This window comes from Phyllopteryx taeniolatus, chromosome 4 (genome assembly GCF_024500385.1).
Source record: "Phyllopteryx taeniolatus isolate TA_2022b chromosome 4, UOR_Ptae_1.2, whole genome shotgun sequence".
In the NCBI taxonomy this organism is placed as follows: Eukaryota; Metazoa; Chordata; class Actinopteri; order Syngnathiformes; family Syngnathidae; genus Phyllopteryx; species Phyllopteryx taeniolatus.
In genome coordinates this window covers 2,970,564-2,996,094 of record NC_084505.1, presented here as the reverse complement: position 1 = coordinate 2,996,094, position 25,531 = coordinate 2,970,564, and the positions used below count along the sequence as shown (strand labels likewise).

The window sequence follows — 25,531 nt, the reverse complement described above, 5'->3', positions numbered from 1 at the left end:
ATCTGACTTACTGCCGGCAATGCAAACCAAACTCTGACACCGGTCGTACAAGGACCGAACAGCCCGTATCAGTGGGTTCGGTATCCCATTATCCCGAAGCACCCCCCACAGGACTCCCCGAGTGACACAGTCAAATGCCTTCTCCAAGTCCACAAAACCCATGTAGACTGGTTGGGCGAACTCCCATGCATCCTCGAGGATCCTTCTGAGGGTGTAGAGGTGGTCTACTGTTTCACGGCCAGGAAAAAAACCACACTGCTCCTCCTGAATGTGAGATTCGACTTACCAATGGACACTCCTTTCCAGCACCCCTAAATAGACCTTACCAGGGAGGCTGAGGAATGTGATCCCCTGTAATTGGAACACACCCTCCGGTCCCCCTTCTTAAAAAGGGGTACCACCACCCCAGTCTGCCAATCCAGAGGCACTGTCCCCGATGTCCACGCGATGTTGCAGAGGCGTGTCAACCATGACAAGCATCCAGAGCCTTTGGGAACTCCGGACGGATCTCATCCTTGCCACCGAGGAGCTTTTTAAACACCTCGGTGACCTCAACCCCAGTGATTGGAGAGCCCACCTCAGAAATCCCAAATTCTGCTTCCTCATGGGAAGGCGTGTCTATGGAATTGAGAAGGTCTTCGAAGTATTCTCCCCACCTACCCACAATGTCACTCTCTTCACCAGAGTGTCCAAGACATGCGGCCGCAAGTCCGATGACACGACCACAAAGTCGATCTTCGAACTGGCCTAGGGTGTCCTGGTGCCAAGTGCACATATGGACACCCTTATGCTTGAACATGGTGTTCGTAATGGACAATCCGTGATGAGCACAAAAGTCCAATAACAGAACATCGCTCAGGCTCTGATCAGGGGGTCGTCGGCTGAATTTAGTTTTGGTTTACTTTCAAAACAACTGTTTGTTCAAAGTGTATGCGCCATGTGCACAAATTGTCAGTTGCACACCTCTGGCCAACTGTCAACGGGTGGCGGCGCACCCACCACAGAATACTACCCTGGGCGGCTGCCCATATTGCCCAGATCAAAAACCGCCACTGCTTTATCCATATACTCGATTGTTCAATAGAATTTTGAGTAGGACACTCAAATACTCAAATATTTGATTGCTGCAGCCCTACATTATATTACGTTATATTGTCATATTTGTGTTGTTTATAAAACCCTTTCTTTGGGTCCCTGTGCGCTTCACCTGCAAAAAAATGCTACTCAAAATTAGAACATTGCTCCGCAAATGAAGAAATTATTAGCAAACCTGCTCTTCAAAGAAAAGAAAAAAAATCTCCAGCCTTGAAGGTGTGGGCGTGTTTATCAACAATGCATGGTGCCGGGACATATAGACTGTTCATAAGCACTGAACACCTTATATGGAGTTTTTAGTTCTTTGCGCTTTTGTTCTCCTTGTACCTATCGAGGGAATTTAATGCTATGCTATACTAATACTAATATACTAATGCAAATGACTAACGCTGTTTATATCCCTCTGTGCTCCGCAATCTCCATAACCTTATCAGTGGGTTAGAGACGGATTATCCCGACACAGGTGTCATCGGTGTTGGTAGCGTTAATTTGTGCAATTTATGGACTGTAGTCCCAAAATATTATCAACATGTGTGCATTCCCACCCACAATAAGAACATGCTGGACCATGTGTACAGTAGGGGTGGAACCAATTCGTCGATTATTTGGTGTGTCAACTTTACTACCCTGCAATGATGGTTGGAGTGTGACTTTGATTAATGGCCATCCATCCATCCATTTTCTGAGCCGCTTCTCCTCACTAGGGTCGCGGGCCTGCTGGAGCCTATCCCAGCTATCATCAGGCAGGAGGCGGGGTACACCCTGGACTGGTTGCCAGCCAATCGCAGGGTACATACAAACAAACAACCGTTCGCACTCACATTCATACCTACGGGCAATTTAGAGTTGTCAATTAACCTACCAGGCATGTTTTTGGGATGTGGGAGGAAACCGGAGTGCCCGGAGAAAACCCACGCAGGCACGGGGAGAACATGCAAACTCCACACAAGCGGGGCCGGGGATTGAACCCCGGTCCTCAGAAATGTGAGGCAGATGCTCTAACTAGTCGCCCACCGTGCCGCCGATTAATGGCCAATCACGTGGTTTTGTAGTTTGTATTAACAACATGGATGCCTGAAAGGCAGCTGGTGAGGAGGGGGAAGGGTCTTCTAAGCAAACGAACCGCAGTGCCTCAATGTTATGTTCATATTTTCAAAAAGATTAGACTGGTAGATACAATCACCCTAAAATATTACAATAGCACAAGCTCAATGCACAGCCCTGCAAAGAGGCACCCGCTAATGCTAGCTGATGAAGCTGCAAAAACCTTCTTTCAAATAGTGGAAAAGAGAGTGCTGCAGAGTTTCCAAGAGCATGTGGTTGGCACCTAGCAGTGATAATGAGACACATCTCACCCTGTCACCTCTCTACCACTATGACACCTGCAGCAGCTTTCAGCTCGCCCACGCTGCAGTCCAAATATAAGTCCATCTGCCTGTTTTTTTTTTTTTTTTGATAAGGTTAAGTTTTCAAGTTAGTGTGACCTCTTCCCAATGATATATTATACTATGCTATGCTATGCTACGCTATAAATATAATATACAAAGCATGACCAGTTTATCCCACAATGGATGTCTGTTGCCTAGTTGCCTTTTTTTCTCTGTCGCTCTCAGTTCCCCAAAGCTTATGTCTACATAGAAATTGGTACATTTTTATTTATCATAATATATCTCGTTGAGCTGCTCCATCCCTACGTCCTTTCCCGGTGCCTCAGGTCAGCAGACCAGCTGCTCCTGGAGTTACCAAAATTTAAGCGGGAGCTGTGAGGGGATAGAGCCTTTTTCGTTGCTGGTCCTGAACTGTTGAATGCACACTCACTACCTATTCTGAATACCCACCTGGCTACAGAGTACTGTTCAAGTTTAACAGTCTAACTTACAGGGGTGTCAATGTCCTTGTTGTTGTAGGCCATATTGTAGTTATGGTTTCTCTTGGAGGGCCGTTATGACTGAACCCATATAAATATATGGTTGCCTCATATTACATATACACAAACAAATTGGATAACGTTTTAAACTCATAAGCCAGTAAAATAGCTGTTTGTGTAATAATTTTTCATGTTATTTTAAAAGGGGGATTGTTAACAAAAAATGCAATATCACAATGTTATTGAAAGTTTCATTTTAAAGTAGTATAAGTTAAATTTTAGTAATCAAGTTAGAAACATGAAGTTGACACACATGATGTGCTTTCGCGGGCCACATAAACTGATGTAGCAGGCCATATGTGGCCCCGGGCCTTGAGTTTGACACCTGTGGTCTAACAGCTTCAGGAAAGAAGCTGTTCCACGGCCTGCTTTTCCTACATCGGATGCTCCGTAGCCTCCTGCCTGAGGTAGGCGGATGGAAGAGTGGGTGTGTGGGATGTGTTGAGTCCTTGATGATGCAGAGAGCCCTCTTTCTATACCTGCTGGTGACGACTGTAGTGGTGGGGAGTCTAACCCCCACAATCTTCTTAGCAGCCTTTAACGTCTTTTGTAGTGCCTTCCTCTCTGGAGCCAAGCAGTTGCTGTGCCACACCATGATGCTGGTGATGAAGACGCTCCTCACCACATATTTGTAGAGGCTCCTAAAGACACCGCTCCCCAGTCAGGCACCTCACAGCTTCCGGGGAAGTAGAGACGTCGGTGTGCCTTCTTGAGCAGACAGGAAGAGTTTCGGCTCCAGGTGAGGTCCTCGGAAAGATGGACTCCAAGGTACTGGAGACCAGTTCCACTGCTGCTCCTCCGATGTGCGTCTATTTCTCCTGAACTCCACCACCATCTCCTTGGTCTTCTTCACATTGATCAAAATATTGTCATCTTTGCACCAGTCCAAGTCTCGGCGCCCTTTGCACAATGGTCATTGCACCGGACTATTGCAATATTAGTCATTCGAACTGCTCTAAGTGCTAGAGGACATCTTTTTGCACAATTGTCAAAAAAATAAATAAAAAATGTACCGGCATTACCAGATAACTATCAACCCTTTATTGCTCAGTGACTGTTTTTCTCAATGTCTTTATGTCTCAAAAGTGTTCTCTGTCAATTGACTGTCTGTTGTCGTACTAGAGCGGCTCCAATTACCGGAGACAAAGTCCTTGCGTGTTCTTTGGACATACTTGGCAAATAAAGATGATTCTGATTCTGATTCGATTTGTATTTATGTACAGCATTTTGCTTCAGCTGCAGTATTTCTTAAAGTGCCATAGGAAAAAAAAGTTCATTTATGTACTGTATTTTATTTACATTTAGCCCTTTATTAAAAATACTAAATTAATTTAGGCATACTGAAACACAATTCATTAGATTACCTGTATGTGCTGGACAATCAGTAACTGCATTTTCATGAAGAATGATTTTCTCCGAAAATCTTTTTTAATTATACTTTTGTTTTTAATTCGAACTGAACTGTGGTTGTTTACCTGTGCTACCTAGCACCAGCCCATAAATCTTTATCAAAGAATTTCAGTTAGTCATTCAATGCTAGCCCTTATATTTAGCTGGTAGTTACAATTTGTCTGTTGTATGAGGTAGTCTGTAAAACGCTTGGTTCAAAGTTTTTTCTTCTAACGGTCTTTTTCAGCTTGGCTTTGGTTGGTGGAAGTAAAAATAAGATTTAAAATTAAATCCTGGCAGTGTACATATTCCTCCTCTTGGGTTCACTTGTCTGCCCTCCTCATAACATCTTTGTCTGAGTTCTGTGTCCCTTAGCTGGATGGTTTTCCACCCGGCCAAGAAGGCAGAGTAACATACTGCATGTAGGAGGGCTGGCTGAGCTGCACCGTTCCTTTCCATATTTATGACTGAGAGGTGTGCAAGGAATTACTCCCACACCTCCTCCTAAATTATGTTTTCCTCCCTCTGCCTCCATTCATGTTCTCTGTTTCCATGTCAGAGATTCCATAGTTCTTATTAATTGCTGAGGGATTCCACTATGCCTTAAGTTCAGTGGCTTGATTTTCAAAGCAAACTTGCCACTTTTATTCTCCATGCAACTGTAGCTTTTTATAATATCTGTGTAAATACATTAAATAATTATTTTCATTTGGCAAATCTTTTTGGGCCTGATTTAAGGTTTGTACATGCAAAACAGGTACAAAATTGATTTCTCACACAAAAAGAATAAGCTGACCTCCTAACTTGGCGCACCCAGGATTGCCAAACGTGCAAAATTGCAGCACAAATCTCATCAAACCAGAGACGAATTTGCAATTGCTGATTTTGCACCTTTTTTATTACTGCGTCTGAAAGGCAGGTGGAAATGGCAGCACTGTGCATAACCATGATGAGGTGATGGGGAGAACGAAGCATTTGTGCACTAGAATAATGTTTGAAATGCCATAAACAAAAATTATTGCCAAACATCTATTCAGCAATGCAGTTTTGGAGCTTCTGAATGATCACAAGAAGGAGTCATGCCATATAACCGATGACAAAACTACTTTCAACCCTGCATTTCCTTGGGTGTGTGTCATTTCCGTGCACTGTATCAAATGGTGCTGGCCTGCCCCAGAGCAGTTTTTGGGTTGTGCTGTCCCAAGTTCTAAACGCAATGTTATGCAGTATGTGATTCAATTGCCACATTGCCTCAAGACAAGTTAAATCAAAACATGGCTTTTATGCAGTTGCTGGCTTCCCCAAAATTATCAGAGCGATATATTGTATTTTTTTTCTGTAATTCAGTAATAAGCTTGTTAGCCTGTTTCACTAACACTTCCATTACATCAAACTATCTTGAACGTTTAGTGCTCTCCCAAACTTTCTATTGTGAAAACCATCAGCTACCGAAAAGGCAACAAACTCTTTTAAATGGCAGCCTCCACCAATTTTACACTTGGTGCCAACAGCGCGCGTAATCGGTCAGCGAGACTGAACACGCAACTTTGCACCCGCTATTTGGGATCTTAGTAAATAAGGCCCTTTATTTTAAATGTAGGCGGCACAGTGGATGACTGGTTAGCACATCTGCCTCACAGTTCTGAGGATTGGGGTTCAAATACCAGCCTCGCCTGTGTGGAGTTTGCATGTTCTTCCCCTCCCTGCATGGGTTTTCTCCGGGTACTCCGGTTTCCTCACACATCCCAAAAACATACATGTAGGTTAATTGAAGACTCTAAATTGCCAGTAGGTGTGAATGTGAGTATGAATGGTTGTTTGTTTCTATGTGCCCTGCGATTGGCTGGCGACCAGTTCAGGGTGTACCCCGCCTCTCACCCGAAGATAGCCGGGAGGGTTTGAGGCACACCATAATGAGGAGACACAAGAGCAGGAAGTTAAGCTTCTGAAATGAGAATAAACAATTACTACAAAATAAAGCAGACAGGATTAAAAACTGAGAATTTAACATCAACGACGAAACATCACACTAAAATATTGTTCACAAATATGTCTAAATCTGTTTTAGTGAGCACTTCTCTTTTGAGAGAAAATCTATCCGTCTCACAGGTGTGGTGTATCATCATTGTTGCGAAGATTACTTTGGAAATGTAGTTGGTTAGATTTACAAGTTACCGACTTGAAAATGTAATAGTAGTATAACTATCCATCCATCCATTTTCTGAACCGCTTATCCTCACTAGGGTGGCGGGTGTGCTGGCGCCTATCTCAGCTGACTTCGGGTGAGCGGCGGGGTAAACCCTGAACTGGTCGCCAACCAATCACACGGCACATATAGACCATCAACCATTCGCAGTCACATTCACACCTACGGACAATTTTGTCTTTAATCAACCTACCATGCATGTTTTTGGAATGTGGGACGAGGAGAACATGCAAACTCCACACAGGGAGGTTGGATTTGAACCCAGGACCTCAGAACTGTGAGGCAGATGTGCTAACCAGTCGCTCACCGTGCCGCCAAGTAGTGTATCTATTTCAATTATTTTCTCAAAGTAATACAGCTAATACATTTGATTACATTTTGATTACTTTTCTTAATTTTGAATGAATGCATCAACAGGACCCTTGGATGTATCCACTAAAAAGGGGAGTCAAGCCATAGATCCTTATATTGGAATTAACCACATTGCTGTTTTTTTTGTAAATTTAAAAAATGTGTTTGTTGCATTATATGTGTACAGGATGGGGAAAACATGACACCATGTTGACCTAATGGCGAATGTGAACAATTTAGACAATAGCGCTTCATATGACCACCTAGATAAGTGACGCCATTAATGTTTTAAAAAAAAAGGTAAAAATGTATAAAGCTGAAACTCCCGAATAAATTTACTATCTGCGCACATGTTGAGCGTATACGCAAAATCACCGTCAGATTCATGACGCATGCGCACCGTCCAATTTTATTCACACCACCATCCGTATGTTAATGAATCAGAATTCATTCTATATGACAGGCTCGTGCCCACGACCTGCCAACTGCATAAACCGCACCCCTATTCCCCGATAAAAGAAGGTCCGCCTGATGCATCTCAGCCAATGCAGGAGGTTTTTGTCACAAGAGATGGCTGATCCACAACTTTAATAACTTTTTTAATCCCGATCGTGTATTCAAAAAGTTGATATCACCGGAAAGGTTGCTAAACAAGGAAACCGACAACATATAGCTTAATAATCATGTGAATAATTTTTTATTAATTCCTGAGTTAAATTAGGGGTGGCACGGTGGGCGACTGGTTAGAGCGTCAGCCTCACAGTTCTGGGGACCCGGGTTCAATCCCCGCCCACGCCTGTATGGAGTTTGCATGTTCTCCCCGTGCCTGTGTGGGTTTTCTCCGGGCACTCCGGTTTCCTCCCACATCCCAAAAACATGCATTAATTGGAGACTCTAAATTGCCCATAGGTGTGACTGTGAGTGCGACTGGTTGTTTGTTTGTATGTGCCCTGCGATTGGCTGGCAACCAGTTCAGGGTGTACCCCGCCTCCTGCCCGATGACAGCTGGAATAGGCTCCAGCACGCCCGTGACCCTAGTGAGGAGAAGCGGCTCAGAAAATGGATGGATAGTTAAATTAGGGAATGTGGCACAAAACATACATATATTGTATCTATACAAAAGCCGAGCCGAGAGCTGAGAATGATCAAACACAGCATATGTTGTTAAAATACATAGTAAGAAATAAATATAGCACAGCAAAGAGGCAAAGACCCTGCAAAATAATAAAAATTTTAAATAATCAAGTTAATATAATACAGGGGGCCTCACTAACATAAAAGAGAGCAGCTCATTGAATGCAAGTTTCACAACGTTCTATTTGTCATTTTGGAATGCCGTTGGGCTGCAAACCGAAAGAGCATATACTGTATCGCCTTGAGCCACAACATGCAAGGATAGCGTTGCTAAGTAGAAGACAGCGGATAAGCTATGACGTACAACAAACATTCATTCATTCATGTTCTGTACTGCTTATCCTCACTAGGGTCGCGGGCGTGCTGGAGCCTAGCCCAGCTATCTTCGGGTGAGAGACAGGATACACCCTGAACTGGTCGCCAGCCAATCGCAGGTACAACAAACACTATCGTTATAAACAATGAGATATTGAGTTGTTAGGTCGGATTGAGGAAGAGTCGTACTCACAGCACAAATACACCACAAAGAAACAGCAGTCCGTTTGGGAAGCGGACTGAGATCACCTGAAAAAGGAGGTCTCGAAGCGTTTGTTTGGTAAGCACTAGGATTTGTTTGTGCGTAAAGTGGTTCGTTTAAAGTGGACCAAATGTGGCAGATGTAAATCCACTCTTGAACCTTACTAACACAATGATAGCCCTGTGGAGCTCAAGGTATCTGTTAATTATGATGACTGTAGAATTTGTTGCTAGTTTATTACAATGATGAGTCGTGACAACTATGCCCGTGGGCTGTGACTATAACGTGACTTCTTCATACAAGGTTTAAGGAAAGCGCTGTGGAGTGAAAATGATGAAAATGAAAACATGATAAAGTTAAGTGAGCAATCAGTGGCTGGCCACTTGTAGCAAGTCAAGTCAAGTTTATTTGTATAGCCCTTAATCACAAAAAAGAGTCTCAAAGGGCTGTACAGGCAAACAGTTGGCAATAATTGATGACATCTCCTAATCTCTAATCTAACCCCCCACCCAATTGGGCAAGGAAAAACTCAAAACCACATTTGGTGGTGGGGAAGAAACCTCGAGAAGGGACAGCAGCTGGGGGATCCACCTTCCGGGATGACCAAGCTGCAATGGATGTCGAGTGGGCGACATTTATCAGATACTCTAGTGCTGTACAATGTTCATTATGATGGCAAGATGCTGCACAATGTTCATTCAGATGGTATAAGAGTCCATTTAAAGAGAGAAGGTAGACACTTTCGGGAAAGTGGTTCTGGTAGCATACAGTACAATACTGCGTGGTGGAACAAGGATGTATGTGACAACTTTTTCCAACTAAGCATCGCTGTCTTTTTCAACAGTACATTGCTTCAAAACTGAACAAGTTTGGTATCAAGTTTTGGGTTGCATGTGACTTGAACTCAAAATACATGTCCAATGCTATCCTTTATCTTGGCAAGGTACCTCAGTCGTCCCAAGGAGGAGAGACTATCCGAGAATGTGGTCATGAAGCTGATGGAACCGTTCATGGACAAGGGCAGAACTGTTACCACCGACAACTACTTCACGTCATTATCACTTGTTCGACGACTGCTCAACTGGGAAACTTCTTGGCACCATAAACAACATTCGCCAGGAGCTTCCACTATCAGCCAAACAATCTTTGGACCGCAATGAATTCACTACCCAGGTATGTTGCTGATGCTTTATCTTATAGATAATTCTTTTTCTTTTCTTTTTTGCACCAAGAGCAATAGCTCAAATTTTGTTGTTCTATTATTCTGTGTATAAGCATGCAAAGACAATAACCTTTAATATTTTCTTAACTTATCAGATGTTTTCAACAACTGGCGCTACACTCACAGCTTATGCTCCCACGCGAAACAAGGCCATCTTCATCCTTAGCACCACGCACTGCATACTGTCGTTGGGTTTGGGAACAAGCGAAAGAGGAACCCCAACACAATCACTGACTACAACACCATGAAGTGTGGCGTGGACATCATGGATCAGAAGGTGCGACAGTACACTATAAGCACAGGAACACGGCGATGGCCAGTTGCTGTGTTTTACAACATGATCGACATGGCAGCAATGAATGCTCATGTGCTTTACCAGTCATGCACCCGAGTGAAAGAGAGAACGGTGGACTTCCTGGCACATCTTGCAACTGAGCTTGCTAAAAAGTTTTTGCATGGAAAGAGGATGGTAAAGTAGCAGCTGCTTTGGCAAAAACATGCCACACCAACCCCAAGGAAAAAGACTATGTCAGGTGACCTTTTGCGGGAAATGCAGGAGACCAAGTGGCAGTGTAAGATATGTGCCAACAAATCAGACTGCTGACACACACACACACGAGCACACTACCCTCTCTGCACATACCAAATGTTGCAAATGTCTTAGTAATAGTAGTTGGTATTTTTACATTTTGTGTGCTTGTGTTACTTTGCGCCGGCACGGTGATAGACTGGTTAGCACATCTGCCTCACAGTTCTGGGGACCGGGGTTCAAATCCCGGCCCCCCCTGTGTGGAGTTTACATGTTCTCCCCGTGCCTGGGTGGGTTTTCTCCGGGCACTCCGGTTTCCTCCCACGTACCAAAATCATGCGTGGTATGTTGGTTGAAGACTCTAAATTGCCCGTAGGTGTGAATGTGAGTGCGAATGGTTGTTTGTTTCTATGTGTCCTGCGATTGGCTGCCGACCGGTTCAGGGTGTACCCCGCCTCCCGCCCGAAGAGAGCTGGGATAGGCTCCAGCAGCCCGCGACCCTAGTGAGGAGAAGCGGTAAAGAAAATGGATCGATTGATGGATGGACGGACGGATGGATAGATAGTTTCCTTGCATTATAATGACAATAAACACTTAGAATCTTTCAATCCATTGTTATTACACCCATGTCATCTGATTACAAATAGCTAATTATGGAGGGGCAGAAAAAAAAGCTCTTGGGGCTGAAAATAGAAAATAAAAATGGAGGAAGGAGAAAGATCTCATAGGAATGAAAATAAGCTTTACAAAGTCATGGAAAGACAATAGATAAATTATGTCAGTGTATTAAGAGGACGCTTGTAAATATTAAGATCAGCTGAAACAAGAAACAAAACTCATTAGACCTATAATAATGTTGTTGTTGTTTTTTTTTTTAATCATTTAAATATATAGGTGTAAACCTGAAGTCCACTTCGGCATAGAAGACCAAATACATTTGACATCAATTACCACTGTTTCATTATTATCGTCTACTCTAAATATAGATTTTCTTTGCATACATTTTTTGTCTGCTTTGCTGTCGAAAGAACAGACAGGAGGCAATTGAAAGGGACCAGGACAGGGATCAAGAAGTACAATATTCTTATTACCCGTTATGCCCCTCCCTGACCAGACCGCTGCCTTGCTACATTTACAGAACAAAAGCGACCATTCACAGGTGATTAAGGATGTTAGGTAAAAACTAACCAGCCAAGTGGCTGTCCTGTGGACCTTATAGGAAGTAAAATAGCTGCTCTCTGGAGCTTGTAAAGTTAAGAGAGCGAAAGGGAGAATGTTGATCCAACACACCTTAAAGCTAGCGTAGCTAGGTAGCCAGTAGGCTAGCTGGAAAAACGGTAGTTTGGTTGGTTGGTGAGGATCAATGGACCAACGACGAGCGCAAAACAGGACTGGCCGAGATTCTATCTGTGGCAACAAAAACATTTCAGTATGGAGACACAGCTAATCAGAATCATCAGAATCATCAGAATCATCTTTATTTGCAAAGTATGTCCAAAAAAAACACAAGGAATTTGTCTCCGGTAGTTGGAGCCGCTCTAGTACGACAACAGACAGTCAATTGACAGAGAACACTTTTGAGACATAGAGATATTGACAAAAAACAGTCACAGAGCAATAAATGGTTGCTAGTTATCTGGTAATGCCGGTACATTTTTTTGTTTTTTTGTTTTGACAATTGTGCAAAATAATGCAGAGTCCTCTAGCACTTGGAGCAGTTCAAAAGACTAATATTGCAATAGTCCAGTGCAATGACCATTGTGCAAAGGGCGGCGAGACTTCAAGCGAGTCGTGCGATAATCTGTCAATTACAGTACAAGTCAAAACTTGCCAGCATACTCTCTTACCGGTTCAATAGATAGTTTTCAAACAGTCAAATTGGACTTTTTATTTGTTGGACGATTATTTTTTAATAGTACAATAAGTAACAAATCAAATTGATTCCTTATTCGCTCGTTTACATCCTCACGAATAGTGAGTGGGGGTATAGACCCCGAGTCCAAGCCTTACTGCCTACCCATCCAGTGTGATACTGTATTAAATCCAGTGTGATACTGTATTAAATAACCAGTTAAAAGCTTTTGTGAGCTGCCCATATCTACAAATATGCCTGTGAGCGAGCTATTCATCACTTCCGCCGGGTGGGCGTGTGGGGGGCAGGACATGTTGTTATAGCCTTGAGTGGCTTCATGTAAGGTAAGCAGAGTTGCATTGATTTTGTTTAATACACAGATAGAGTTATCTGATTATGTTAGCTTCTGATAAGTGACACTTGGTTGCTCGATAAAGCTGTCCAAGTGGTAGCCATGTGGTGGATTGCGGGTGTTTGTGCTTGTCGGTATGGTGGATTGCGGGTGTTTGTGCTTGCCGATGTAACCATGCATCAGATATACGCGAAACTGCAGCCTCCTCAAGTTAAAATTATTTTCTTTCACACTCCAGGCTCTGTTCCTTCAAGTGGAAACAAGCAGCTGGTCGCAGCACATACTCGGCCTGCATTTAACGCAGAATAGGAGAGAGCCAAATGTAAATTGGAAGGTGCACACCCACCTGGTGAGATGCCGCCCACTGATTGTCAACAACTCGCCATTGACCGTGTATGGGGCGGGATGAGGGCTGGCTCAAACTATGAGACAGAGCCGTCGCTAAAACAAGCTAATTTCACCATTGCAATATACTTTTAAAAAAGTCTATCATTTTTTATTCTTGGGCTATTTGACGAAAGCATGTCACAGACATTTATTAAGACGTGGTAATTGGTTTAAAAATAAAAAAAAGTATAACATGTCAACTTGAAGTCTTGTTCATTTCAAAATAAGTCTGTCCATTGAAATATTTCTGCTCACCTAAAAATATGCTCTTTTGCTACAAATACAGTATATCTTCAAATTCTGTATGAGTTGCAGATTAAAGCATCTGTTAAAAAAAAAAGAACGGTTGATTGCATGTTTGATATTCATATGTTGATGACACTGATGTCTGTCTACAGCAAAAATTATTTAATTGGACTCACTGTTCCAGAATGTCTGGCGTGGCGTGTACTCTACATGAGAAGTAGTGCTAACAACAGAGGCGGCGGAACCAGGGAAGGGCGGGGAGGAACCCCACTCTTTACTCTATGTGTGTGGTGTGCCCCTTTGCTCTGCCACAATACCCTTTTTCAGGAATGGAAAAATTCGATCGGCACACACCCCCACCCCCCAACACACACACACACACACACACACGGGCACACACACGCACACACACACACACACGCACACACACAGACACACGTCAAGGATTGATTTTCGAGGTGAAAATGTTCGATCAGCTGTCCCCCTTCGTCGACGATTGGGTTTAGGGATGAAAATGTGCCCCCCACTTTTAAAGTCCATCCATTCATCCATTTTCCGTACCGGTTATCCTCACTAGGGTCGCAGCCGTGCTGAAGCCTATCCCAGCTGACTCTGAGCGAGAGGCGGGGTACACCCTGAGCTGGTCGCAAGACTTTTAAAGTCGTTCTGCCTTACTAACAGTAAATCTATAATATTTGACTAGTTCACCATTAAATGCATTTTCATAGCATGCCAACTGATATGTTTGGTTTTGATGTTCTTGAAATTAGATGCTCGACACCACTGTACACTAACCTTCACACTGGTAGCACTGGTGTGACCAACTTTTTCAGTTTTCAGCACCAGCCCATGATTTGGTCAAAAAAAACATTGGAGAATATGGCTAAACAATAATGAATTGTTAGCAAAATGCTAATGATGAAACTTGTCTGGAATGCTTATCGCCTGCCAAGATTTGTGTATAAGCACTAGTTTAAACAACAACTCATTTACATACAGTAGATAATTATGTAAACTTATATGAAATTCACATTTTAAATAACAGCAGTAGTATTTTTAGGATTTCATTCAGCATAAAAATGGTTTTCTGCATGAAAAAACTAGTTATTTTTGTTTCTTATTTTTTTTCAAAACAATACAACAGATACCACATAGCTACATGGTTTTAAAGCCTTTTTACAGCCCACTTGGCGATGTGATTGACGGCCGCAAATTTCCCATTCATTGTGTCTGTGCTGAGGGGGTGACATCACTTTTTGTGCTGTCTCGCAGAGCAGGGTGACAATATAAAGGGCGGTTGACGCTCTGCGGACCGACCTCGAATAGATAGAATTTACTATTTCGAGAGCGATATTGTGGTGACGTCAGAATGGTCCTCCAATAGAAGAGAGGCTGGTGGAATGATTTCTGTGTGCTTTTTTTGGCGGACTTGTACTAGGGAAATGAACAAGCCTAAACTCTCCGAGGTCCCGACGAGCCATTATTTTGGGGTGCACCCATTTCCTTTTTTTTCTGCAGCTCGTTTTTTTCCTCCTCCTCCTTATAATGAGCAACGTTAGGGTTTTCTTTGCAAAAAAGACAGATACCTCTTGCTGAAGTTGCAGTCTACTTCTTCAGCGAGAAAACTTTCCAGTTACTTCCTGGTAGGCGTCTACATCAGCACTTCCAAATTTGGGCACGCTGCATCGGGGCATTGTGGTCGTTATCGCTGTGACGCGCAGTCCTTTCACATTGAGCAAGAGCCGTGTGAAAAGACCTTTAAGGACCTGAGCCTCTGGGCACACGATGTAAAAAAAAGGTGTTGGCTCAAAGTTGAAAAAGAAAAGATGTAACTATTTGAATTTCCACAGCTCTTTTGAAGGTATTTCAATTGATCTAGTGTGGGGTACATGCCACAAGACTTACCTAGATAAGTAGAGTTAAAGTTACAAATATCTCAGTACAGTGTAAATTGTTACTGCGTACACACCTCATGTTTTACAGTGTGGGTAGTAAGATTCATAACGCAATGAAGTTACAGTGTGTCCAATTTCCACTGAGAGTCAGAATTTAAAAAGCTCGTGACACAAAAGGCCAGAGTTGTGTGCTCCCAGGGCTTCTCAGACTTTCAAAAGTATAACAAAACATGTAACTGTACTTTTAAATGAGAAGAATATCATATGTATCATAATATCATATGACATATACTGTACATATCTTTTTCTTTTCCTTTTGGCTTGTCCTGTTAGGGGTCGCCACATCGCTTCATCCTTTTCCATGTAAGCATATCTACTGCATCCTCCTCTCTAACACCAAATGTCCTCATGTCTTCCCTCACTATATCCATCAACCTTCTTTTTGGTCTTCCTCCAGCTCTCTTGCCTGGCAGCTCCATCCTCATCACCCTTCTACCAATATACTCACTAATAATAATTCCAAGATGGCGCCTACAAGGGTGGAAGCCTCGGTAGCGTGCTCTCGAGGATTGACTATGTTTTTGTCATTTTCATACGTTTTTGGAAAAAGTACTTACACGAGGGAAGACTTGCTAAGCAATGGGGAGTATCCTCCGGACGTTTTTCTGCCAACTTTCACAAATCAACGAAGTTTTTCCTCTGAGTTACTCACAAGTGGCGCGACTGCATTTTGTGGTGCATGGAGGAGGGGGACAAGACGACGCCACAGAAAGCATGCCGGAGCGCAGGTTAAGCTCCGACAGCGTGGATTCCGTCGATTCACCTCACAAATCTAACCAACAAAAAGGACAAGATTAATCTCCTCACAAAGACCAGCAAAGACTTTGCACATTCTGCCACCCTCTGCTTCATAAGTACAGAGGATGTACTTCCAGCGGCTTCTGAGGAAAACTGGTCACTCATGTGCTTGAGAAGTATCAGCACCATTTGCACATTTGCCATTGTTCTAGTCACTTTAAGCTGCTTGAATCTCTGAGCCATTTGCGCAATGGTCACTGTACCAGACTATTGCTCTATTCGTCATTTCAAACTGCTCTAAATTGCTACAGGACTCTGCATCATTTGCACAATTGTCCAAAAAAATAAAAGTAAAAAATAAAAATAAAATGATTTCGGCATTACCACATTACCAGTAACCATTCATTGCTCAGTGATTCTCCGTACTGTGTTTTTATGTTTTTACGTCTGTAAAGTATTTTCTGGAAAGGAATTCAAGAACAGATGAGAAATAAAATAATTGACAACTCTCAGTATGGAAAGGGTTTCAAAGCCATGTCTAAATCTTTTTGGGACTCCAGCGAACCCCAGTGAGAGAACCATTATCCACAAATGGAGAAAACATGGATCAGTGGTGAACCTTCCCAGGAGTGACAAGCCTACAAAAATTATCCCAGGAGGTCACAAAGGAACACAGGAGAACTGCAGGCCTAACTTGCCATCCACAGTATGTAATGTGGGAAAGGGCGCTGCTGACCTCGACTCGGGACGTTGTGAGTTGGTGGGGAGAATACTTTGAAGATTCCTCAATTTCACCGACACTCCTTGCCACAAGGAAGCAGAGTCTGGGATCTCTGAGGCGGGCTCTCCTATCTTTGGGGTTGAGGTCGCCGAGGTGGTGAAAAAAGCTCCTCGGTGGCAAGGCCCTGGGGTGGATGAGATTCCTAAAGTCTCTGGATGTTGTGGGGCTGTCCTGGTTGACACCTCTGCAACATATCGTGGACATCAGGGACAGTGCCTCTGGATTGGTAGATGGAGTGGTGGTCCCCCTTTTCAAGAAGGGGGACCGGAGGATGTGTTCCAAATACAGGGGGATCACACTCCTCAGCCTAAGGTCTATTTAGGGGTGCTGGAGAGGAGGGTCCGTTAGATCCATCTCAGGAGGAACAGTGTGGTTTTCGTTCTGGCCGTTGAACAGTGGACTTGCTCTATACCCTCAGCAGGGTCCCCGAGGGTGCATGGGAGTGTGTCCAACCAGTCTACAAGTGTTTGGTGGACTTGGAGAAGGCGTTCGATCATGTCCCTCGGGGAGTCCTGTGGGGGATACTTCGGGAGTATGGGTAACCGAACCCCCTGATACGGGCTGTTCAGTATCTGTACGACCAGTGTCAGAGTTTGGTCCGCATTGCCGGTAGTAAGTCAGATTAACTTCCGGAAAGGCTTGTACTCCACCAAGGCTGCCCTTTGTCACCAATTCTGTTCATAATGATTACGGACATAATTTTGTAATTACTATATATATATATATATATATATGCAGTGGGTAGTAATACGCTACATTTACTCTGTTACATTTACTCAAGTAACAGTAGTTTTAATGAAGCATACATTTTACTTTCACTCGAGTATTTATGTTAAGAAGAAACAGTACTTTTACTCTGATACAAACATCTACATTCCACTCACTACTTTCATTTATCAATAATTGAATATAATAATAATCATCCATTTTAGACTTTCTTTTTCAACTTCCGCATCAGGAGCCGTTGCTCCAATCCACCATGATTACCACAGTGATGTTGGACTCAAGTTCACCAATTAAACGACAAAGTCATATGTCCACACACGTCTTCTATTGGGCTTTGCGGACCAATCAAAGTGATTTGTGACCACTGTGTGCGACTCGTGTTTATATGACAGACTATGAAAAACAAAAGCTTTAATATGCAGCGTAGTTTTATCACAGCCCAAACTTGGATATTTCAGCCCACTTCTAACTTAAGAAAACACCTTGCAGTAAATTGCAGATGTTTTTGCTGTTGTCTTGGTTGTGCAAATGGTAACAACACTATTTCATGCTCACAAGTTGCTCTTAAACATGCATCTTTTGGGGTATGTTATGTTCTCTCTCTCTCTCTCTCCCTCTCTCTCTCTCTCTCTCTCTCTCTCGCACTCTCTCTGTTACACACACACACACAGACACACGCGTACACACACACACACTTTATCAATAAGTCTGGCCAGCAAACAGCTTCTTTTAGTGGATAACGCAAATAATTTTGCTGTAATGCCCGATGCATGTGTTGTTGTTTTTTTTCCACTTAAAAATTGAAATGGTGGCAGGTGTGTGTGAACTCCAATTGAACAGTGTTTGAATGTGATCTGTTACTTCTAAAAACAGCCACATGCCAGTTATAAGAGGGAGTACATCCTTGTGCAACCAGATTTTTTGTTACTTTACTTGGATTGTGTTTAACCAGGTAAAAGACCCGTTAAGACAGAACATCTCTTTTGCAATGCTGACCTGGCTAAGAAGGAAGCAAGTTTAACGTCAAGTCCACATTCAACATCACATTAAATTTTATTTCAGTTGTTTATTTTCACCACCCCTCTCAAAAAGAAACAAAAATAAATCAGTTGAGTTGTACAAATTCTACGTCACATTAATGGTGGATTAATTTTTTTAAATGATTTATCTTGGCGGCACGGTGGCCGATTGGTTAGAGCGTCAGCCTCACAGTTCTGAGGAGCGGCGTTCAATCCCCGGTCCCGCCTGTGTGGAGTTTGCATGTTCTCCCCGAGCCTGCGTGGGTTTTCTCCGGGCACTCCAGTTTCCCCACACATCCCAAAAACATGCATGGTAGGTTAATTGAAAACTTTAAATTGCCCATAGGTGTGAATGTGAGTGTGAATGGTTGTTTGTTTGTATGTGCCCTGCGATTGGCTGGCAACCAGTTATCGTTAATCAGTTTATTTGAAATTTCATAAAACACATGAAGTACACATAGTTAAAAAAGCCAGAATTAGCCAGAAGGCTAGTTTTCATCTGTAGTCCCCTGGCCATGATGTAAAAAAGCAGTAAAATACATCTACAAGACAATATAATATAGGATACATAATCAAAGACTTACTATACTATTAAGAGAGAATAAAACCACAAATGATTTGATCATAACATGAAAACATCATAACATACATGTTAGTGTATGTTAGTGTTGGCAGCTGTAGGTTGTTAACTAGCCACATTTTCAGTTTTTTTGTGAATGCTTTGTATGTTGTAAGCAGTTTAACCTCCTCAGGTACTGAGTTTCACTATCCAGAGCTCCTCACTGACCAGGCTGACTTACTGAAAATGCTCCTGCGCAGAGGAATGAGACAGTCACCTCTGGCAGAGCCTCGAGTGACACGCTCAGAGCTGTTTCTTTGGCTGATGAACTCAGCCAGAGGAGCTGGAGCCAAATCATGCAGTACTTTATAAATAAAATTTAAATCTGCAAATATGTGAAGACTATCCCAGTTTAAAAGACTGTATTTTTTTAAAATTGCACAGTGATGATAGTGCCTTGGTTTTTCAGGATGTACCCCGCCTCCTGCCAGATGATAGCTGGGATAGGCTCCAGCACGCCGGCGACCCTAGTGAGGAGAAGCGGCTCAGAAAATGGATGGATTTATCTTGGGCGGCACAGTGAGCAACTGGTTAGCTCATCTGCCTCACAGTTCTGAGAACCTGGGTTCAAATCCCGGCCTCGCCTGTGTGGAGTTGGTATGTTCTCCCTGTGCCTGTGTGGGCTTTCTCCGGGTACTCCAGTTTCCTACCACATCTCAAAAACATGCAGAGTAGGTTGATTGAAGACTCTAAATTGCCCGTAGGTGTGAATGCGATTGCGAGTGGTTGTTTGTTTATATGTGCCCTGCGATTGGCTAGCGATCAGTTCAGGGTGTACACCGCCTTTCGCCCGAAGATAGCTGGGATAGGCTCCAGCATGCCTGCGCCCGTAGTGAGGATAAGTGGTACAGAAAAATGGATGAATGGATGGATTTACAGTATCATAGTCAAAAAAAGAAGAAACCAAGAAACCAAGAAAAACCTGGTATTTGAACAGGTGTGTGTAGACTTTTTATATCGACTGCAGCCTTGTTCCTGTTTTTGTAATCTGCCTGGTGAGCCTACAGTATTGTGCTGTTTAACAAGTAGAAACAATATAGTATAAGACCATTTATTGGAGCTTAATTTGCCTTAATTTGTTATTTTACAAAGGTTTTATTTGATACAATTTTAATTATTATGTTTTAGATAAAGTGATATTATTCAGCAATATCTGAATTTGCACATTCATATTTTATGTAGTTATTTTAATTTTATTTGATGTCCATACTCTAATTTAAGGCTAAGGTTAAGAATTCTTTCTACTCGGACGACGACTGCGCTGAGGTCACTGCGGCTGTCCCTCGCGTAGTTTGCCTTTATACTCGAGGGCAACTGTTAAATAAATTGTAGAGGTTATCATTTATTTGCTAAACTTGCATTAGTATTATGGACGATTTTGAGAAAGGAAGATATCTCGCCTTCAAGAAGATGACTCAGCAGGAATCATCCGATGGAAGGGCGCCTTGACCAAGGACGTGGTCGGGGACGTGGCAGGTGTTGGTCTCATGTCTTCACCTTGAAACCCTCCTCTTAGTGTGTTGTGTCTTGTAAGCTTAGTATGTTATGTCTTGTAAACTCAGAAACCTCCCTATTTCAAATAAATACAGGAGCGACGGGAGAGATTGTTTAGAGCGTGATGAGAGGCTGTAATCTGAACAATCTCCCATACGCCCTCCTCATGAGAAAAAGAAACCAGCGTCTTCATTCCTTTTGTGCATTTTTACAGGTGTTGGGTGAGATAAATCCAACATTAAATTGGTCCTTCGAGCCGGATGTCAACACACCCGAGGATTCCAGTTGTGGAGCCGACTTCCAGTTAAGAGACCGTGGCCACGGCAAGTAAGACCCTTTACGGGACTGGTCTTCGTACTCCTCAACTGGGATCTAAAGGTTGACGACAATCCACAGGATTGAAGACGACTTTGGTGAATTAAATTTAAAAACATTTTTAGGAAAAAGGATTAAAGAGTGAGTGAATTGCGCGACAAAGAAGTCTGCGGCAGAATAAACCTTGTGTAATACTAGTCACTGGCAAGTAAAAGAGGGACGGCGGAGTCCGAGAAATTCCGCGAGGACGGCGGAGTCCTGTACGTACTTAAATTCCGTGTTTCCGTGTTTTCGTGTGTTTGTAAAAACGTTACTAGTATCGTGTGAATGTGTAAAAGTATGAATCTATAAAGACAGGATTGTAAGTGACAACTGGGTTTGGAAGCAGATGCAAGAATCCTCCGCCCCGTGTGGGTAGAAGCTTGAGGATTACCAAAACCCAGACATTCATTGTCACCCTGTCATTTTGAATAAAGTCAGTATTTAGGTCACTCAAGGTGCAAATAAACTGACTTCCAAATTCACAAAATGGGAAAAAATAACAGTAAAACGGATCCAAAAGAACGCTTAACGTGTAAAGACTGGAAATATGTTCAACTCCAAAACCCTTCCAAAATAAAACATTTACACACGTGGATAACCAAATACGGTTTCGCTGGTCAGCTAAATTCGCAAAAATTGGTTCAACTTCGAGACGAAATAAAATGTCGACACAAAAATAATCTATCAAAAATAGAAAAAGAGGGATATGACGACTTATTCTTCTGGCTAAACATGGTGTCTAAAAGAGAAAAAAGGAAGTAAGAAAAAGAAGGACTTAGCAAGTGAACAGAAATTGCAGGCAGGTAGGGATAAAGAAATGTTGTTTCAAAGACAGAAAGATGACGAGAGAGGACCAGTGGTAAGATTAAGTGAGGAAAAAGATGGTTGAGAAAAAAGTGTGAAAAGAATGATTGAGCTGGCAAATTCAAACATCCAAGAGGACAAAAAAGAAACTATTTTGGTCTATAGGACCTGGACTAATGAGGATGTGAAAAAGGCCGTAGCCGGCATCACACCCTACAAAGTAGACATTGATATGAGAAAACGTTACGACATGCGACACCTGCTAAAATTACTATAGATTATCTGTACTCAGACAATGAAGCAAAAGTCGCGGCAGAAATTATTTTACCAGTACAAACTAGACTCAAAACAGAATATAGACAATGCATTCATCAATATCCATTAAAAGCAGATGCATGTGAAGGAATCAAACCGGTAATTGAAGCACTAATTAAGGCAGGAGTTATAGTGGAGTGTCCAGAATCACCATGTAACGCACCCATTTTCCCCATAAAAAAGGCCCCACCTTCAGTGGGTTGGAGAATGGTACAAGACTTACAGGCAGTAAATTGTACAGTAATACAGAGAGCAGCATGCGTACCAGATCCACACACATTGTTAAATTCATTAAGACCAGACGCTACTGTGTTTACAGTGGTGGACATAAGTAATGCATTCTTTTCTGTACCAGTAGAAAAGAACAGTCAATTTTGGTTTGCATTTACATTTGAGGGCAAAGAAAATATACATTTACTAGATTACCACAAGGTTACTGAGAGAGTCCAACCATTTATTCACAAGTAATGACAACACGCATGTCTAAATTCACTCCCCGAGGAGGGAGCCAAATTTTACTATATGTAGATGATGTTCTCCTGGCATCTCCAGATGGAGAGACATGCATCAAAGATTAATTGGCCTTACTGCATCTTCTAGCAGAAGAGGGACATAAAGTTAACAAAAATAAATTACAATTGTGTAAAAGGCAAGTCAAATATCTAGGCCATAATTTAAGTGTAGGAGGAAGGACTATATAAGAAGACAGGAAAGCTATAGACTTAAAAAATCATAAACCACAGACGAAGAAACATATAATAATCATTTTTAGGTCTGACAAATTATTGTAGAGCATGGATTCCAAACTATGCAGAAATTGTTGCACCATTGTCAAAATTAATTTATGAAGACAACCTTAAAATGACATCACCTGTTTAATGGAATACAGAGGCAGAAAAGGCCTTCTGTGACATTAAACAACATTTGGTGTCCAGTACTGCACTGGCCCTTCCAAATTTAATGATAAAACATTTATTCAAATGGTAGATTGTAAAAGCTATTCCATGACCTCCGTACTTACACAACAATACGGTGATAAGCTAAGACCAATAGCTTATTTTTCAACTAAATTGGATAGCGTGACGTGTGCATTACCGCATTGTGTCAGAGCAGTTGTGGCAGCCTTGATGAAAGTAGAGCAGTTCCACAATTGTGTTATTTCATCCATTAACTCTTAAGGTCCCACATACAGTGTCTGCTCTCCTATTGCAAACGAATATGCCGTTTTTATCACCTGCAAGACATTTATCTTGCATGGCCATCTTGCTGTCACAACCACATTTGACTGTTGAGCGATGCACAACCTTAAATCCAGCCACACTAATACCCTTACTTGATGAAGGCACGCAGCATGATTGTCAGGAATTGGCTGAACAAGCTGCTGAATTAGTCGCATTAACCAAGGCATGCAAACTAATGATAAACAAAGATGGTACAATCTATACTGATAGCCAATATGAGTATTCCACAACAAGAACGCAATTATTGGGAAAAACAACGTGCAAAACTACAAAATGAAATTTACATTAGCACAGAAGGAAAAAAAAATAAACCTATTCAAATGGGCTACTATATTGAGCCATGGTGTGTCACATGTCTCAAGCGGAGGGATGGTGGCACAGATACATCGACACTTTACAGCCCTAAAAAATAGCAGAAAGAAACACGTGGGTTCATTTAACACACTGTGAAGGAGTCATTTCAGCTGAGTACTCAAATAGGGAAGGTGAGCAAAAGTCTGATAACGGAGCGGGAGCAGATGTGTAGATTCTGAAAATGCTTGCTGGTCAGTGAGGAAAAAAGACACCAACCCTTTTTGTGAGAACTCAACAGAAAGGCACACCCACGTTGGTTATGAGATTCGATAGGTTGTTACATAGCAACTTTGGCTACTGTGGTGTTTGGTTTTGTTTATGTGGTATATGGGACGTCCCACCCTGAATGATACCAACTGAGAGGTGTAAATCATGGGATCCTATATATCCCGTAACAAAAGCAGACAAACACAAACCAATGTTTTCTACTTTAGTAGCACCGAGTAATTTTACTTGTATAAACATGATTAGTAAAGGTAAGAAATTAGGACCACTGTATACCCTATGCCTGTTCAAGATTTAATGGAAAAAGCACCAATGTTGTCAAATCTAGAACATAGACAAAAAAGAGATTTATCCTGGCAGAGGCAAAATTGTCCAACATAAAACATCGACGCCATAGGTGTTCCTCGTGGGGTTCCTAATCAATACAAATTAGCTGACCAAGTTGCAGGAGGATTTGAGTACCTCATATGCTGGTGGTGTACGATTAATAAAAATGTTGATGGGATAAACTATATCCACTTCAATGTACAGAGATTAGGAAATTGGACTCAGAGTGGGTTGGAAGCTGTGCATGAGCAGCTCAAGGACGTTCCAAAACCGCATAGCTGTCGACATGCTCCTCGCAAGAGAGGGAGGTGTTTGCGGTATGTTTTGGAGAACAAACAATACTGCTTCAGATGGCAGCTTGCAGAGCCATCGATGGTCTACGGACCCTCAATCAACACTCCTTGTGGGACAGCTGGATGGACGTTTTTGGTAAATACAAAACCCTAATTTCACCAATATTGATATTAATTGCTGTTTTTGCAGCCATTCTGACATTGTGTGGATGTTGTTGTATCCCATGCATTCGGGCTTTAATCAGTAGATTAATCGCCACAGCAATTACCCACATGGAACCGTATGGAGCAGATGTATCCTTTATTGGATGTTGATAATGATGACGATGATGATGATGATGATGTTGTTTTACCTGATTTGTTTCCTGATCAATGTGATTACGATGTTTAAACTACAACATTCATGTATGCCAAGTTTCCTCTGAGTGTAAATGTATTTGTTTCATAAAAATTATTCTACAGTTAAAAATCGAAATGAAGTGACTGTAAAATACATGATAAACAGGTGGGAAATGTTAAATAAATTGTAGAAGTTATCATTTATTTGCTAAGCTTGCATTAGTATTATGGACGATTTTGAGAAAGGAAGATATCTCGCCTTCAAGAAGATGACTCAGCAGGAATCATCCGATGGAAGGGCGCCTTGACCAAGGACGTGGTCGGGGACGTGGCAGGTGTTGGTCTCATGTCTTCACCTTGAAACCCTCCTCTTAGTGTGTTGTGTCTTGTAAGCTTAGTATGTTATGTCTTGTAAACTCAGAAACCTCCCTATTTCAAATAAATACAGGAGCGACAGGAGAGATTGTTTAGAGCGTGATGAGAGGCTGTAATCTGAACAATCTCCCATACGCCCTCCTCATGAGAAAAAGAAACCAGCGTCTTCATTCCTTTTGTGCATTTTTATAGGTGTTGAGTGAGATAAATCCAACAGCAACCCACGCGCGCAGTTTTGAAAATGTACTGCAGTTCACCTCCAAGTCGGGGGTGTTGCTACGGCTGGTATTGACTAGGACACAACAGGGTGGAGTTTCCTCTGCATTTTTTTGTCCATTTCCGGTAGCTGTTTTTCCTTTCCT

The 25,531-nt window shown here is 42.3% G+C and overlaps 1 protein-coding gene and 1 long non-coding RNA gene across 6 annotated transcripts in view; one reads left to right on the top strand and one right to left on the bottom strand.

Annotated features, from left to right (window-relative positions):
* The window catches only part of tenm3 (teneurin transmembrane protein 3), a 398,597-nt gene that overhangs the window by 351,875 nt on the left and 21,191 nt on the right, over window positions 1-25,531 (bottom strand). The gene's annotated exons all lie outside the window — the stretch shown is intronic.
* LOC133476231 (uncharacterized) lies at window positions 8,452-19,909 on the top strand. Of its 2 annotated transcripts, XR_009787991.1 has the most exons (4): window positions 8,452-8,536; window positions 9,563-9,792; window positions 9,937-10,118; window positions 19,455-19,909. It is a non-coding gene; the product is annotated as an uncharacterized LOC133476231 (long non-coding RNA). The 2 variants fall into 2 exon arrangements; XR_009787990.1 differs by lacking the exon at window positions 19,455-19,909 and having other exon boundaries at window positions 9,937-10,567.